Below are 18876 nucleotides of genomic sequence, written 5' to 3' on the forward strand. Positions count from 1 at the left end.
CTAGAGTTGCTACAATTCTTTAATAATTCAGTGCAAAACTTCCCAATTCCATTAAGGGAATTGTATCAGATCCTTAAACTTGACCTTTCTCTGCATTAAATTTTGCCTTCCTTCCATCACCCACACACTAATCCTGGTGGTTGATCCTCTCTTTTGTCACACTGCCATAGGTTTATGGAATCATCAGACATGCCCAAAGTACTTCCCTCTCCCACCTTCCAATAATCTTAGACATTGATAGGATTTCACACAAGCTTTTCCAATAGATGTCTTCAAATGGTGCTGAATTTCAGACATGCTGTGAAGGTTTTTTCCTGCCTTTCAGGGTGGAACACTCTCAGTCCGTTCTATTTTTTTATGATGTGCTGTTGTCCCTTTCAAACCCCACTGAAGGATCTCAATGTCTGGCAGAGCTCCTGTGAATGAGCCTGTTGTCTGAGGGGGAGAGACAATGGGCCTTATTTAATGAGATTAGTTACAATAGGAAAAACAGCTAAAAGAAAAAAAAAAGGGGGCGAAAAAAAAAGAAGAAAAAAAGAAAAAAAAAGAGGCAATTATAGCAATTGGAGTGGTTGTTAAACCATTCTTTTATGCAAGCTTGGCACCAGCCATACCTTTTCCTGGACGTTTGCCAACATCCTTCACAGTTTAGACCCAGTCGTTGCTTTTTTTTTTTGTTACAATTTCCGCTCGACTTTACAGTTGCAGGGCCGATGGTGTAATTCATTTCCGCTGTGAAAACGCTCCAGTATATTAACACTTCTGCCTGCTCGTAACTTGATCAAAGCCCACATATCTGCTTTAATTTACTCTTAACTGTGGCATTTTTTTTTTTTTTTTTTTTTTTGGTAGTGATGTAGATTTATTTCGAGCTGTGTCACTGTTGAGAATGGGAACCTTGTTTTCAGCAGAGAACCAACAGCAAATCCACTTAGGGAGTATGTTCAGATATGGAGGAACAACTGCAAATGCAGCTGTCACGCATCACAAAAATATCCTGGTGCTCTCTTCAAGGACACAAGCACCTTTCAGAAGGTGACTTCTGCAAGCAGCTGTCTGTGTTACTACTTGGATGGGTAAAGAAATATTTACACATAACATGGTCTGGATAATTGGCATGGGGAGTGGTTACGACTAATTTGTTTCCTTTTCCTCTCTTTTCTTGGAGAAAACAGGCTGCAGCTTTTAGAGCACTATGAGAAGCCCAGTAGTCAAGTGATGACTCTTTGAAATTGGACATGGACAGACTCAGAACCATGAGCAGTAGTAGCTGGGTTCATTTGGTGTCTGAGGGAAGCAGATACTAAATTCAGATTAAAAAAATAAACCAGAGAAAGAATCTTTAAAAAAATACTAAATATGAAAATCTTTAATTTTAATAGTTTCAGGATGAAGGTTATTAACATATGGCTACTCCTTCAGATAGAGTTGTTAATGATCTGATAGCATAGAATCATAGAATTCCAGAATGTTTGGCTTTGGCTTGGAAAGGACCTTAAAGACCATCCTGTTCCAATACCCTGCCATGGGCAGGGACACCTTCCACTATCCCGGGTTGCTCCAAGCCTCGTCCAACCTAGATTTGAACACTTCCAGGGATAAGGCAGCCACAGCTTCTCTGGGCAACCTGTTTCTGTGCCTCACCACTGTCACAGAGAAACATTTCTCTCTAACATCTAATGGAAATATCTCCTCTTTCAGTTTAAAACCTTTCCCCCTTGACCTATCAGTACATGCTCTTGTCCAAAGACCCTCTCCGGGTCTCCTGGAGCCTTTTTAGGCACTGGAAGGGACTCTAAGGTCTCCCTAGACCCTTCACTTCTCCAGGCTGAACACCCTCAGCCCTCCCATCCTTGACTCCATAGCAGAGGTGCTCCAGCCCTTAGATCATCTTTGTGGCCTCCTCTGTTCTCACCCCAACAGCACGTTGCAGGTTGGTTTCCACAGGAAACAACATGAGTTGTTTCTCAGGCCAGGTAATCACCTAGACAGAAACACAATTGAACTCATATTTCTCCACCATATAATTTTTCAATGTATTTTGCAGTTTCTTTTTCCTTCCTCTGATCTGCACTCCGCCAGCACAAATCTATCCACAGGATTCAAACCCCAGCTCCCACTGACAGAGGCAGTTAACAGCCAGAGTTTGCTGTTTCTCTCTACTATCACATCAAAAGCCCCCTGCTAAGCTGTTCATAAGGTTTTCCCTTGTCTCCATGGACTTTACAGACTTCCAGGCCCAAGTTGTTCAGCTCTGAGACCAAGGAACTTGGAAAAGTAGACAGTAACCTACAGTGTTCTAGGAGATGTGAGGGGCTGAGTCATGCTGAGCTCAGACTAAACCACTGGATAATTGCACCGTCTTATTACTGAGCAGTTCCCAAAAACTCCTAGTTTGGCCAAATCTGGGAGGGTTTCACATGAACAACATCCCTGATCTTGTTTTAAGTGATTCCTCAAGCAGGACTAAGTATGTCTTGACGATTCTTTTAGTTTGCTCTTTGAAATAATAAGATCTTTTATTAGAAACATTTCAAAAGATCAAAAAAGAAAAAAAAAAGGAGAAAAGAATTTAAAACTCACCACCCCTTAAAAACAAACCAAATGGCTGTATGTAAACTCTGGACCAAAGGTTTTTCTAGTTTTTCTATTTTTTTTTTGGCTCAACTTTGACAAAATTATGAAAAAAAATAATAGCAGATTTTTATACTAGCGAAATCTATAAAGTAGACACAAAAATTATCTAGAAGCCTGGGAGGGCAGAAAACTTGTGGATTGAACTTCAGTCATAGTAAGTTACATTTGCACACCACAAACTACAGGTTGAAATGTGCTGCAATGGATAAAAGATCCTGTCACCTCAACTGTATATGGTCTGATGGCGGATAGTGACTGAGGGGAAAAGGGAGGATGAGTAGTATCTACGTGTTAAAGGAGGAATCGAGACTCAGGTCAAGGAGACAAAACCTGAGTTTTGTGTAAAGATTTGTGTAAAGGGTTAAAATTACTTGAAGAAATGATCAAGGGGACTTCAAAGAAGGTACAATTCACCAGAGCTGGCTGTGAAGTGTATTAAACTCAGGACAAATATTTCACTTGTGTTGTGCATGGAATGTGATAATATGTTTTTACAGATTTGGATAAAATTTTCTAGAACCAAAAATCTCAAAGCTCCTTTATTCAAATGACCTTTAGGATCAGGCTCCCTTGACATACCAGTAACAGTGGCATCAACAGTTAAGATGGCTCTGAGTGCAGCTTGGCTGGTGTATATGAATGAGCAGTCTCTATCTTTGTTATTCACCAAAGCAGAGATGATGAATCCAAATTTTCTATTGGAAATGGTTCTTGGCCCTTGTTAGGCCAAAATGTACATGGAAATCTTGGGAAGAGGGCTGGGTGAACGTCAGCACCTGGGGGCTGGAACACGAGTGTGATGAGGAGCAGCTGAGGGAGCTGGGGGTGTTTAGCCTGGAGTAGAGGAGGCTCAGGGGGGATCTCATTGCTCTTTACAACTCCTTGAAAGGAGGTTATAGTCAGGTAGGAGTCAGCTTCTTCTTCCCAGCAACCAGCAATGTGACTTAAGCTGAGCCAGGGGAGGTTTAGGTTGGATATCAGGGAGAATTTCTTCACAGAAAGGGTGATTAGATATTGGAATGGGCTGCCCAGGGAGGTGGCAAAATCATAGTCCTTGGAGGTGTTTTAGGAAAGATTCTGTGATTCTGTGATCCATGACAGACCCAAAGCAGACATGGCTCAGACCCGTAGACAATTTAATTCCATGGAATCATAGAAAGACCCGGATTGGAAGGGACCCTAAAGATCATCTCATTCCAATGTCCCTGCTGTGGACAGGGACACCTTCCACTAGACAAGGTTTCTCAAAGTCCCTTCCAACCTTGCCTTGAACTCTACCAGGGATGGGATATCCACAACTTCACTGGGTAACCTGTTTCTGCATCTCACCATCCTCACAGGAAGAATTTCTTCCAATATCTAGTCTAACCCTACCCTCTGCTATTTTGAAGCCATTCCCCCTTGTCTTACCACTCCAGACCCTTACAAATAATCTCTTTCCATCTCTTCTGTAGGCTCCCTTCAGCTACTGGAAGGCTGCAATTAGGTTACCCTGGAGCCTTCTCTTCTCCAGGCTGAACAATCCCAACTCTCTCAGTCTTTCCTCATAGTAGAGGTGCTCCAACCCTCTGATTATCTTGGTGGCCTCCTCTGGAGTCACTCCAACAGGTCCATGTCCTGTCTGTGCTGTTTTTCCCCAGGGCTGGAGGCAGCTCTGCAGGTGGGGTCTCACCTGAGGGGGAAGAGGGGCAGAATCCCTTCCTCCCCTGCTGCCCATGCCATGGGATGAGCCCAGCACACGGGAGGTTTCTGGGCTCCCAGAGCACCTGGCCAGGACATTTCCAGCCTCTCACCCACCAGCACTCCCAAGTCCTCCTTGGCAGGGCAGCTCTTGATCTGTTCATCCCCCAGCCTGCATAGGACTAAGCTGATATTGTTGAGTGAATTAGTAAAGTTGTGTCTTCGGGAACTAGTAGGTCACATTCACAAGCTGCTCATATGCAAGACAACTGTATGACTGTGAAGCAGGTGGGACACTGGGTGAAAATAAACCTTATCTGTATTTCTCTGCAGTCACCATGTAAATATGAATTGGAGAGTTAATATGATAGTGCCATAAGGACATTAATTCAGCATAGTAAACTTGTTCCATTGCATTGTTATTTCTATTTTATATCTCCCTTCATTGTTTTATTGCAATTTTTGTTGGCAGCTTTAGAAAACACCCACCAAGGGGGAGTTTGCCTTACAGACAGAGCCACTCTGGTCTGTGATGGAAATAAAGGACGTGAACACACACAGAGGAAGTTTTAATCATGATCATCATAAGAAATGTACATTTCTCAGCTTGCCCCTGAAATCTCACTCAGCTCCAGGGTTAGCAATTTTGTTTTGCTGCAGGGAAATGGGGAGACAGTTATTTTTCCCACTGCTGTTGAGCATCTGCCCGTGGTCAGGAAAAAGGGAAGAGGGTGAATTTATGCTTCCTGTTCGTTTCAAGTAATAATGAAACTGTCAACAAGTAATGAAAGAGGGGGAATTCTGAGCACGGCTATTTGTGTTCATCAAACCTCATCTCTTTATTCAATCAGTAAAGGAAGGACTGATAGAAAAAGAAAATGGTTAAAAACACTTGGATGGTGTATGAAGGTAGGTGAACTATACGAGGGTGGTGAGGCCCTGGCACAGGTTGTCCAGAGAAGCTGTGGCTGCTCCATCCCTGGAAATGCCAAAGGTCAGGTTGGATGGGGCTTGGAGCAACCTGGGATAGCGGAAGGTGTCCCTACCCATGGTGTAGGGACGGAACAGTGATCATTAAGGTCCCTTCCAGCCCAAACCATTGTATGATCCTGGTCTTGAACACTTCCAGGGATGGGCATCCACAACCTCTCTGGGCAACCTGTACCAGGGTCTCACCACCCTCATAGCCAAGAATTTATTCCTAATCTCTAATCTAACCATGCCCTCTGTCAGTTTGAAGCCATTCCCCCTTTTCCTGTCCCTTCAGGCCCTTGTCCAAAGTTCCTCTCCAGCTCTCTCGGAGCCCCTTTAGGCACTGGAAGGGGTTCTAAGGTCTCCCTAAAGCCTTCACTTCTCCAGGCTGAACAACCTTCTCTTCACTGGGGTCTAAATTAAACCCTAAGTGTTTCCTTTTCTTTCTAATACTAAAACCTCACATTTTAATTCCAAAACCCTACTCCTCAGCTTTACCTGTACAATTAATTTCTTAGATTAATTTCCTTAAGAAAGTCTCATGTTTTCTGGGTTTCTTGAAAAAGCACATTTTCAAATTTATTTTTTCCAGACTGCAAAATAAAATAAGAGAAGATATTGTGAAAAAACCCAAATGAAACCAGAAAGTTTACATTGTGGAATTAGATATTGCAAGTCAGAGCACTTTTGCCTCAGTTTTAAACAGCTAAAATACTGAATTTTCCATTTTCAGGAAGAATGGAAAAGGTTTTGAAGCTGAGGCAGGACAGTGGCAGTCATGTCAGCTGCCACCACGACTCACACACACTCAGTGCTGTGAGTCTGTGCCTGAAAACCCATTATGGAAATCAGCCCCAATAAATTATTTGCTTTGACTTTTCCCATCTCATATGAAGTAACTGTTCATTGTCCAACTAATAAAAGAGAGGGAGATTTAGAAAGCCCTTAATAACCAGTAATTAGCTTTCTATTTCCTGTTATAAAAATTGAACACAGGAAAGAACTGAGTCATTCGTACCATTTTCAAGGAAGGAATTGTCATTTCTTGTATAAATCCTCTCACAAGCTTGTAATTAATTTTAGCATCCAGATTTTAACTGATGGCCAGGATTGTCATCATCATGGAAGCAAAGAGAAGGTAGGAAATGGGAGAAGGAAATAGAAATGTTTCTTGTTTTGTTTGAGATCAACAGAGATCAAAAAAAAATAAACTAACATAAAAAGAAACAAACAAACAAAAAAGAGAACAAAACCAAACAAACAACAAAAAGGAAATAACAAGAAAAAAATGAAAAGTCTAAGTAAAATGTGGAAGGAAGATAGTTCCTCCAAGAGGCAGCTATCCACCCTCATCTTTGGCAGGCAAGGAAATCATTAACAGCAACAACAAGGGAGCATTCATTGATTCATTTTTGTACAACCATGTAGCTTAGTGGCTCTGCACTGTGTGGAGAGAGAGTGACTAATGTTGGAAAAAAACCCACAAAACACCCCTAATATTTCCTTCCTCCATAGTAGAAACCATCTGAAATTAATGAGTCTTATTAATGTAAATTGCGCCACGCTGTCAGACATAAATATCCCAATACCAAAGGGGCCCATTACCATTAACATCAGAAATGATCAACAAATAAAACTGTTAATGCCACAATATTTACTGGACAAATTGACTACACTCCAAGATAGGCTTATGATCGTGTCTTGCTGTTCGATTTCATTTCCCTGCAAGATGCACTAATGCATGTTGTTATGTGCAGCTGTGGCTGCTTTCCATAAAAAATCTCTGTTTTCTATTCAGAGGTGTGGAGCTCAACTTAATCACTGCTATTTTCTGCCCCTTGTGAAAATGGAGCACTTTGGTCTCTTCGGAACTGATAGAGGAAAATTGGAGATTTTTATTAGGAAGGATAGAAACAAGCTTGAAGATTGCTTCTCAAGAGAAAAGAACCCACCAAAACAAAACACCAGACTAATGATTTAAGTCAATCACAAACAGATGTTCTCCTAGAGAGCTAATAATTTTTTTTCTTGATTTTTTTCCCATCAAAAATGCAAAACACAGCAGCCCTTGAGTAAAATATCTGATTTTTTTGTTGACATTTTCTCAAATTTTGAATCTTTGAAATACACCAGATTTGCAACAAGAAAGCACCAGTTTGTCACCAGTAAAATCCACAGAATTAATTTTTCAAATATAACATGAACATGAAGTTGAAAAACCTTGTACAAATATGTTTTGAATTTTATGAAAATAATGAAGGCATCACTTTAAATTTCAAAAGTTCTAAATACATTTTTCTCTAGCTTTCAGACACCTGAATGTCAGTATTTAAAGTATCTTTCAAAAGTTCGAGATGTAGTTCTAACTAACAAAAATATCATGTAAGAGTAGGGCTTGTTTCTCTCTTCAATGCCTGTTTAGCATTTAGTGATGTGGAGTCCTGGTTTATATCTGAAATCTTTAAGCTCTCCTACTGTAAATACAGTGATAGATGAATAACTTGAAGGCAAGTTATTATAGAAGTGATATGGCAGAAAATAAAGAATAAAAATAATTTGTCTATCTGGTTAATTCTTTCCACTGTAGTTATTTTTAAGGGTGATTCCTGTTCAAACAGTACTGTCCCCTGATGCTTCCAAAAACTGGGACACTGACTATAAAACAAGGCAAATGTTTCTTTTTCTGCTTTACTGGTAAATTTAGGTAGTTTTTCATGTGGGGTCCTGCCTGAAGTTCATCAAAGTTTACTCCTTAACTATTTCCCAGAGCCAGGCAGGAAAAGCAAGATTGTGAATTCCCCTGTAATGCAGAGCTTATTGCACCTGAACTCTTTGGTACCAGCCCAGATCTATCCAAAATTGGCTTTAGACACCTAATTCCCATTGATTTCCATGGTTCATGGTTTATAAATTCTGTGGTTTTTACTGGTGATAAACTGGGACTTTCTTGTTACAAACATGGTGTCTTCTAGAAATTCAAAATTTGAGAAAATATCAGCCAAAAAATCTGCTATTTTACTCAAAGGCTGCTGTGTTTTGCACTTTTGATGGAAAAAACCCCAAAACCACAAGACTTTATTATTTCTCTAGGAGAACCAGCCCTGATCTACCCAAAGTTTGGCTTTAAACACCTAATTCTCTTTAATTTTTGTTGGGCTTTGGAGATTCTAACCTCCTTTAGCAAACTCAAAGTCTGTGAGTGTGAGTCATTCTTTAATTTTATCATTAAAACACCAGGCATACATTCCAAGCAAGTCATCTGGGCTCCCTTAATGGTTGATAGAGGAGGATGTGCACATCCAGAAGGAAATTTGTCCCATCTGGAGAGAAACATCTAAGAGACTCTGAAGGAGTCTGCCTTTCCCTCTGGCAGCTGTTGAGTTATTGCCACATGCCTAAATTTTAGACTAAATTAAATTAATCTTTAATAAAATATAAATATTGCAGCATCATTATGGGCCCCAGATTTTTGACATTCTAATTATTTAGAAAATAATAAATCCACCCAAAAAGATACATGCCTGTAGAGCATCAAAGCAGAAAGCCTGTGCTTTGCTGATCTTCATGTCAATACGTGCTTTTTGTGTCCATCATAAATTCAAGAAACTCAATTTTCAACAAGAGATGTCTGAGTAGAGGGTAAATAGGTAAGACAGAGGTACATTGGACTTTCTTCAACCTCACAGTTTGTATATTTAAACAAAGCCAGAGAAAATTCTGGGAGTCAGAGAACCTGTCACAGCAGTGTTTTTATCCATGCAGCGGGTCTCCATCACCCTCAGAGCCAAACTGCTGTTGGGGAGTGCTCCAGTGCTGCTACCCAAATCATTCCTGTGAGTTGTTTTGTACAAACACAATCCAGTGGCTATTCTAACAATTTAATGGGAGGAGACACATTGTGCCAGTGACCTGCTTTTGCAGGTTTACTAGTTCAAAGACAGCCTGAGAGTCCAAAGCTGCATTAAACCACTCATCTGTAGCGGCACAATCAAGGAAGCTTTGACACTGTTGTTAACACAGTGATCCACAGTCAGAGGTGAGAGGACTGCTTGACAGAGCCCTACCAGCAGAGCAGAGTGTTCCCAAGCACCATCCTATCCATATTTGATTGCACACTGCAAATATTGCCTTTTCCAGGCTATGGGTCTTACTGTAGTTCGTACTGCTAATAATAATTGCATTTTTTCTGGTGTTTTTATCCACCTCCTTTTAAACAACTTAGTCACTCCACTTGTGTGTCTGCTGTATGGTGTAATTACTGAAGGTCACAGCAAAAGCCTGAAGCAGAAGGAAGAGCAAACTCAACTGGTGGGGACCCCAATTGACATCAGTTGACCTAATTTTCTTGAAGTCAATGAAGCCGGCAACAGTTGAGGGTTTAGCTCATTTTTCCTAATTATTTCTGCTTTAATCACAACTCTCTCCTCCTTTAAGGACCACCACAGCTGGAAGCTGAAAAATAAATATCAATACAATGATTATAATGAAATAGTTGGTACCTGTTCTGCTGCTTTATGAGAAGACTTCATACAGACACTGCACTGACTCGATCTGGTGGGGGTGGGTAAGAGGCAGGTGTGGAATGTCACATGGTGTCCTGGATTTAGGCAGCATAGTAGGAATAGTGGCTTTCTCCAGACCATACAACCAGACAATCTTGATACTGTGGAAGAGTATCAGTATATAAGGCAGATAATTCTGTATGGAAATTCATGAAAATATGGCCATAAAGGCCGAAAATATAAATGCCTTCAAAAAGCAGTTAAAAAGCTGATGAAGGACAAATTAATTCAGATTTTATGAATCATATAATCATAGAATTGTTTGGGTTGGAAAGGACCTTAAAAATCATCTAGTTCTGATCCCCTGAGCAGGGACACCTTCCACCAGACCAGGTTGTTCCAAGACCCTGCTAACCTGGACTTGAGCACTTCCAAGGATAGGAATAAATAAAGACACAGATTGTAGCTCTGGCTTTTAAAGCCTCTTAAGACTTATGTTGCTGGAAAGTGGCAACATATCTGTAGGAAATAAAGAGAAATTAAGCTTTTTCCTGGTTTGCAGTCTTCACCTGAGGGTCACTCCCAAAATTAGTGTACTGTCAGTGGACATTTTGCTCTAACCCAACTCTATTCTAATCATTCTCAGTAAAGCCCTCTTCACCCTTAACACTAAGATCACTGTCTGTGCTTTCTGGTTGACTTCCATACCTTCTGTAGAATAAGCTCTTTCTGTTTTTTCTTTCTGGAGTAATTTTTTATTTTATATTTTTGATTTTTTCTCCCTCCAGAATTACCCATATTCTCCTCATCTTTACTTTTGTTAGATCCTCTTTTCTAGTAAGGAACTAGATATGGAATGTGATATATATGCACATATATATGTGTGTGTGTGTGCATACTTATATACATATATATTCTGTGCTTAATTCTTTGCAATTAAGCTTGGTGATAATTGTTTTTGTGCATTAGTCATAATCACTTTTTAAGCAGCAAAGCCTATTATTGCTGTCGTGTGTGTTTCAGATGCCCTGCAGATTTGAGTAATTTTGGGTAATGCAGCTGTGTGTGGTAAAAAGATTTTACAATGGCTATAAAATTTTGCCTCATGACATGTTCAGCAAGTGAATCTGTGGCACCATGAAGCAGTTTCAGTACTTTTATTAAATACACAGTACCATCACATTATGCAGTTTTTAAACAAGACCTATCCCTACAGATATCCAGAGGTTAGAAGCTGTAGATTCTGAGGTGAGAGCTCATGAGAAGCAAATGGTTTCTGTGGGGCTAGTTCACTTTGCTTTTTTCCAAGGTTTTGGGTGTGTGAAGTTGGCTCATCTTTCCTCAGATGCCTTGTATGTTGCTGAATGCAAAATGTTAATGCTGCACAATGAACCACTGTAAAGAATATTTGCAAAATTGGTTTGGTTTTACAAACACATGTCACTGCAAAACTGGGAGAGACCTGTTCCACTGGAGGTTAAGGTCTTACTTTTGAGTAAGAGATGGATTAAAGCACTCAGATCTCTTTGTTCTCATCCCATTTAGGTGTCTAGATGTGCTGAGTCTCAGCTAGGCATTCAAGGGTGCTTTCAGTCAGAGAAAAGAGAACCTTGGATATAGGGACTTGTCCCTTCCTAACATCATCTCTGAGACAGGCAAAGAGCTCTCAGAAGGTCCTAGTTTTTATCTACAGGCACAAAAAATGTAAATCTGAAAACACCTGATCTAGATATCCAATATTTAGCTGTCTAACATGAAAAGGAGGTTAATTCCACCATTTTTAATCTTAATCTGAGTCAGATGGACCAAGCGTTAAAGGCCAGGCTCTTTTCAGTGATGCCAGGTGAAAGGACAAGGGGCAATGGACACAAACCGAAACACAGGAAGTTCCACCTGAATATGAGGAAAAAATTCTTTACTGGGAGAGTGACAAAGCACTAGAACAGGCTGCCCAGAGAGGTTGTGGAGTGTCCTTCTCTGGAGATTCCCACCTGGACATAGTCCTGTGAAACCTGCTCCAGGTAAACCTGTTTTAGCAGGGAAGTTGGACTGAATGATCTCCAGAGGCCCCTTCCAATGCAAACCATTCTGAGATTCTGTGACAGTTGTATCACAGCAGTTTTTATCTGTCACGCTTCTATTTCCCTCAAAGAGGTCTTTTAAATAGATTGGGAAACACCAATATTCAACTTCTTCTCAAGTTGTTCCTGAAGAAGCTGAAGGGTCTAAAGGGCACCAGCAACGGTTTTTGTAGCAGCATTTGGAGCATCACTTAATACACATTTAACAAGTTAGTGGCATTTTTTCACTTTTCATCCAGGGCTTCAGTAACAGGATTATACAGCTCCCAGATCAATGCTGAGTATCATGGCACCAACTCAAGGACTGAACTGAGAGATTTTGCTTTTGTCTTAAAAAAAAGCAATATAAGCTTGTCCTCATTCAGTTAATCATAAGAAAAAAGCTATTCACATCCTGATCTTCTGTGCAAAAACCCTACAGACAAATATTGTTGTTTCTGTTGCTGAAATACCTGCTGGCTAAAATAACAAAAGAAAATCATGGTCCACCCACACAATATCTCTAAGGAAAAGGAGAAGTTCAATTACCTGAGTGCACTGTTTGGCATGATTTCCTCCATCACTTTGAACTGCCATTATGCAAAACATCACATTGCAGCTGTGAGTGTGCAGTGCTTCTTAGAATCATGGGATGGTTTGGGTTGGAAATGACCTCATAGACCAACCAGTTTCAATCCCATGGGCAGGGACACCTTCCACTATCCCAGGTTGCTCCAAGCCCCATCCAACCTGGCCTTGAACACTTCCAGGGATGAGGCAGCCACAGTTTTTTTGGGCAACCTGTGCCAGGGCCTCACCACCCTCACAGGGAAGAATTTCTTCCTAATATCTCATCCAAATCTACTCTCCGACAGTTTGAAGCCATTCCCCCTCGTCCTATCAAGTAACTTTCCTTCTGTTCCCTCCCTGTTTGCAACTCCCAACCAAGACAAGTGTATGGTATAAAGGCAGGATTTGCAATAGCAGGAGTTTGGAGTGATTTAGAAGTTATTAAGATGAACTAAGCACATGGTTCATATTAAATTTCTCATCTCTTGGTGAAGACAAGAGAGGGCTAAACATAAACACGTTGTGGTCGGATCAGATGTCACGAGGACTGTGCCTTCAGACATCCTTCAATACTATGTCCTAAATAAACCCACAGACACAATTATTGAAAAGAAATGTGTTGCAATCACACTTAATTAGTTTCAGTTAAGCTGGGGTAGACACACCTTCTGCACTGAACTTTAATCTTCACAAGCCATTTCCACTTTCTTCCTCAGATCACATTCCCTTTGAATACCCTTCTCCACCCCTCACCCCTGACCAGAAGGATTCTCTTTTCTGAAAAACAACTTTCTTCCATTGTATCACTTGCAAGGGCATAGATCACAGTATCAGACAACTCTTAATTTCTTTCTTTCCTGATTTCATCGTGTCTTTCTGGCTGTTGCAAAACAGTGAAAACTGATCCAACACCTCCTCCTCCCAAATTAGGACCAAATTTCCCTAAAAGAAAGAGCCAATTTTGAAAAGAGACACATCCTGATATTAGTTTTCATGAACCACTTGATAAAAAGCAGGCAAGTTTCCTCTGGAAAAATGCTTGGTTTCTTTGACTTGAGTGTCCTCAGTCTTTCTCTCCATACATGGTGCCACACACAGCAGGTGTAGAGGAATCTCCTTGAATAGTCTGCCTCCATATGCAGCATCCTGCATGGAAACTTAATCATTCCAAGAAGAAAAAACCCTAGTAACAAAGTTATCTGTAGAGGTTTTTTTCTCCAGCAATAGATCTCATTTTTAATTTTCCCATCTGATTTCATAAATATTTTTTTTAATTGACTTGCTTTCAGAACAGTTAGACTTATTTCCAGCCAGCTCCACTTTTATGTCAAGAACAAGAATGCCAAAATGCATTGAATTTATAGCTTTTAAAGTATTGATTTTCATTTTGACTATTTCAGATAGATAGAAAGATAGAATGAACATCACAGAATCATTTAGATTGGAAAAGACCTCCAAGATCATCAAGTCCAACCTGTGACCGATCCCCACCTGGTCACGCAGCCCAGAGCACTGAGTGCCACGTTCAGTCCTTCCTTGGACATCTCCAGGGATGGGGACTCCACCACCTCCCTGGGCAGCCCCTTCCAAAGACTGACCACCTTGTCCATGAAGAAATTCCTCCTGATGTCCAAGCTGAACCTCGCCTGGCGCAGCTTGAGGATATGTCATTTTGTCCTATTCCTTGTTCCCTGGGAGCAGAACCCAACCCCCCCTTGGCTCCCCCCACCTGTCAGGGAGCTGCAGAGAGTGAGAAGGTCCCCCCTGAGCCTCCTTTTCTCCAGGCTGAGCCCCCCCAGCTCCCTTAGCTGTTCCTTATATGACTGACTCTTCAGCCCCTTGCCCAGCTCTGCTGCCTTTCTCTGGATGTGCTCCAGCATCTCAATATCTTTCTTGAAGTGAGGGGCCCAAAATTGGACACAGAACTCAAAGTGTGTTCTCAACAGTGCCCAGCACAGAGGGTCAATCACTTCCTTAGTCCTTATCCTACTTTTGATAAATGCAGACACTGTGGTTCACAAGGTGATTAAAATCAGGACAGTAGGTTTTTCATCCTTGGAAATGACAAAACGGGACCCTTGAATAATTTCAAATAATTTTTCAGAATTTTCACAGGTGAAAAAAGAGTTAAAAATATTTTTTTTCCTTCTGACAGTTCAAGCTTTGATGAATCTACATTCTCCAGTGAATCAGATCACATTAAAAAGTTCCCATTCACCACCCATTTCTGGTTTACCCTACTTTAGATCCCCTGGAGCTTTATGAAATATAACATCGCCTGACTACAAGCTCTGATTCTTCTTGCTCTCAACATATGCTTTCCCTTTTCTGGGTTAGTGCTGTTCCTGATGTTAAGATCTGTGAAAACCAAGCAGGGTTAATCACAAGCCTAATATCCAGGTCTCATGGACCCATCCTCTCTTCATCCCATGCCTCCTTTCTGCCACCCATGAAGGTGATGAAACAAAATGAGGAAAATCCCCATTCTTGACCTCAGTTTTGGACACTGGGACATGTTTTAAGGCTCCACCAGCCACCAGTGCTGTTCAGCAAAGTTTGCAGACCACTGCTTTGCTGGAGAATTAAAAGAAACAACACCATGTGCAGTGCTGTCAACACCTTGGCAATATCAGCCTTTCCTCAATTACTTTTGCTTACAAATTACTCCTAATTCTGTTCTTTAAAGCTAGTTAAGAACAAGTGCTGGTAGGATTGATGGGGAACTAACTGCATGATTAAGTAATTACATTTTTAAAGCTTGCCTTACACTAGGACTAATGATTTGTCACACAGTAGCAGAAACTCAAGATAATGAATGAGGAATGTTTACAGGTAGCTCATTTCTTCCACGTCTTTTATCATGTTGTGGCTGATGCCATATCTGCATGTGATTCTCAAAGAAGGAAAATCTATCATATAATCTCAACATTTCTCAGCAATTTATTAGACCTTTGATCACATGTACCATTTTATGTGAATTGTTCCATTATCAGAATTCATTTGTGTTAGAAAAGACTCGATTGGTTTTGGATAAAATAATTTTCTGTCAGAAAATGGAGGTTTCAGTAAATTCTAATATGCTGTCGATGCACATTATCTCAACAAAATCCAGCACATCAAGAATAATTTGACACTGTTTCAATAGTTTCAAATTTAATAATTTTGTCTGTTTTACTTCAATTTGTTGTTCATCTGAAAAAAGGCTTTTCAAGCTATATATAAATGGAGTTTTAATAAAGTTGTTTTGATTTTTCTGAAAAGAAATGCTTCCATAATTCCACCTTCTGAGACATTTCTGAAATTTTGGCTTTTTTCCCCCCTCAATTAAAACAAATGAAAATAAAGAGACAGTGTTTATAAACAAATATTCCAGGCTTTGGTCAGATCTGATTTGATAACCAGCTGAATTAATCTGATGAGATGTTGACTATTATTTACAACGTGGGAGCATTTGAAGGCTTCAAATGCAATTGTGCCCCAGCTGAACGAGCCATGGCACAATTTCTGATGGGCTGGTCCAAAGCCCCAAGATGTTGATGGAAATACTCCTACAGACTTCTCCAGACTTGGAATCTGACTCACAAGGATAACGAATCTCTGCCTCCAGTAGCTTATATCCAGTGGAGAGCAGGTGGAGAAAAAAAGGGACTTACCCAAGGCCAGAGAAAACAACTTATGGTTACTGTTCCCCATCCATAGAATCACAGAATTACAGAATGGTTTTGGTTGGAAGAGACCTTAAAGGTCATCTTGTTCCAAACCCCCTACCATGGGTAGGGACACCTTTAACTAGGCCAGGTTGCTCAGGACCCCAGAATCCAGCCTGGCCTTGAAATTCCAATTCTGTCCTCATTTGAAAATATTCATTCTAACAGCCTCTGCTCTTTTCTTATGTGAACCAGACCTAATTCAAGTTGTTTGAATTTTGGGGGATTTTTGTCTCTTCTTTTGTTTCTTTTTTAAACCACATCAAATCACTAAGGCAGCAGAATAAACAATTTACCATTTAGGGCTCTCTCCAGTCTATATTTTCATTTGTCATCTGTAATTTGTCCTAGGGGATGTCTACTTGCTCAGAACAAAAGAAGAATATGGGATTGGATCTACTTCACTCTGATCACAGAAAACGGAAAGGTTTCAGAATCCACTTTGCTTTAGAGGTTGGAGAAACATATTTGGCGTTCTGATAAAAACCAGAAGTATGGGAGAAGTGGGAACCCTGTTTCCTGTCTCAAGGGCTACCCTCACACCTCACTGCCTTCCTGCTAATCCTTCCAATCCTGTCATCCCGCCTGGCACAGGCAGAGGCAGTGGTAAAGTCATGATTAGTCTCTTCTCTCTTGAACTATGGTGCCTTTAGCATCTGTCCAGCACCACCACTCCTTGTGGTGTATCACTGCCGAATAATCCATGATAACATCAAGGGTTCCACGTATTTATTGTAATCTCAACATGGTAAAGCCATTCCTACTCTACAGTGAAACTATTTCCATGAAACACATCCTGGAGATGCCTGCTTTAGAGATTTTATTACACTTGTAAAAGTGCAGGGAAGAGATTGCTCCTGACCCAGAGAGTTGATGAGCTACACAAAAGCATGTCAGGAGGAGTAACAGATATGTTTTCCACTGCAAACAGTTTGTAACACAATGTGACACAAACTTTAGATATCTTGGGGCACAATTTTAACTTTTATACTCAGAAAATATTAAAAATATTTGCTCCTTGCTTTGATAAGTTAACTGACTTCATCCTCGTAAGGGTAATTAACCAAAGCAGCAGTCATAGCAGGTCTTCCTTGGTGTTGTCAGTAGGCTAAATAAAATCTCCATCTTAAAATAGTTTATACAAGCTTACCATTCTATTCAGAAGAATGCATGGCAACAAAATCCAACAAATAAAATTGTCTATGCTGATAATATTGCAAGAAGACATACAAACTGCTTTGGATGCTGAGCTGAAATGGATGTGCATGTGGATTTTTTGCTGGATTTTCCCCCCCTTGTGTGTTTTAAAATTTTTTCCCTTCCTAGCAGTTACTCTTCCAAACACAAAGGACAACTAAACTGACATCAAGTAAAGTTAGTATTCTCCTGTCATTTCTCTGGACATCATCTGTGACAGTTGTGCTCGCGGTGATTCGGTCCCTCACACGTCACTGTTTTCATGTCAGCTCTCCGTTTCACGTTGCAGAAATCCCTTCTGTCAGCTCCCATTCAGTTTGATAGGTCATGCTTACACCTGCAAGCTGGGGCAGTGCCTCCCTGACAGGATCTGTCACAGCACAGCAGTCACCACGCTCAGCCAAACAGCAACTTCGCTCAGCGGTAAGTTTGTTATGATGACTTTTAGGATTTGAGCTTTTCTTTCTTTTTTTTTTTTTAATTCTTTTTTTTTCTCCCTTTCCTTCTCCCTCCTCTCTGCCAGCGACGCACACTGGGAACTACAGGAGAAATGACAACTTTCATCAATGGGGAGAAAGCAGAGATTTTTCTGGCAAATTCAGGCCAAGAGGATGGTTTGCTTTTCCTGCCTTGCTCTGCGCCAAGACTATTACAGGATGTCACGACAGCTAAAGCATTCCTTGGGTGTGCAAAGCTCATGAACCTTTTAAATATGTGTCTCTGTATTTCTAAGCAGCTCTAGAAATCATTAAAATTAGAGATGGTAAAAGCCTCTGTGGTCATCTGCTCCATCCACTCCTGACAACTCAGGATTGTTCTCTCTATGCAAAAATGGGAATGTCCTCCAGTCCTCTGTCCACTCAGGTTTAACTACATGTAGGATGCCAGTGGATTTTTAATCACACCCACAGATCTCACCCTTGGAAAATCTCTGTCACTATTCAATCCCCATTTTCTATTTTATCCTGCAACAGGTCTTGGTCATTCTTGAACAAGTGGAAGCTGCACAAATTAGAGGGGATGGAAAAGATATGAGATGCAGGACTTTTCACCTTTGTTTATACAGTATAATTTTATTAAAACAAAGAATTTATCTCTTGGTATATCACACACTGTTACTGTTAAATAGTAATTAATTACTGTCACCTTATGAAGATATATATTTGCTTATATATAATATATTTGCTTATTTTACCACAAATATACATTTCAGCTTTTCACTGTGACCATGGAAGACTCAGTGGGGCCATAGAGGACTCAAAAAACCTTGGTTGCTGGACATTGCTTGTACAGGTTATAATCTTGGTTTATGGAGTGGAAGAGTCCCTTCCCCTTGTACTCAATGTACTTGATGGCCAGATAAAAAAGGGACTATCCAAACCCAGTAGCCTATATGAGGTAGAGAAAACTAGTTTCGTGCTGAGGATACTTGTCAGATAGTTTGAGGTTAACTTTTAGTCCTAGTGCTGTAATAAGGTCTTGTGTTGAGATTGAGCAAATCACCAGAAATATGGTCACATCACATGGGGTAGAACATTCAGAGAAATACTG

General features: G+C 40.5%; 1 long non-coding RNA gene across 1 annotated transcript; it reads right to left on the reverse strand.

Annotated features, from left to right (window-relative positions):
- Nucleotides 1-1621: 1621 nt before the first annotated feature.
- Nucleotides 1622-12501, reverse strand: LOC116784705. The gene is made up of 4 exons (XR_004356210.1): nucleotides 12401-12501; nucleotides 9789-9987; nucleotides 5788-5882; nucleotides 1622-1984 (listed from the first exon to the last, which is right to left on the reverse strand). It is a non-coding gene; the product is annotated as an uncharacterized LOC116784705 (long non-coding RNA).
- Between the last annotated feature and the right edge of the window lie 6375 nt (nucleotides 12502-18876).

This window comes from Chiroxiphia lanceolata, chromosome 3 (genome assembly GCF_009829145.1).
Source record: "Chiroxiphia lanceolata isolate bChiLan1 chromosome 3, bChiLan1.pri, whole genome shotgun sequence".
Lineage (NCBI taxonomy): Eukaryota > Metazoa > Chordata > Aves > Passeriformes > Pipridae > Chiroxiphia > Chiroxiphia lanceolata.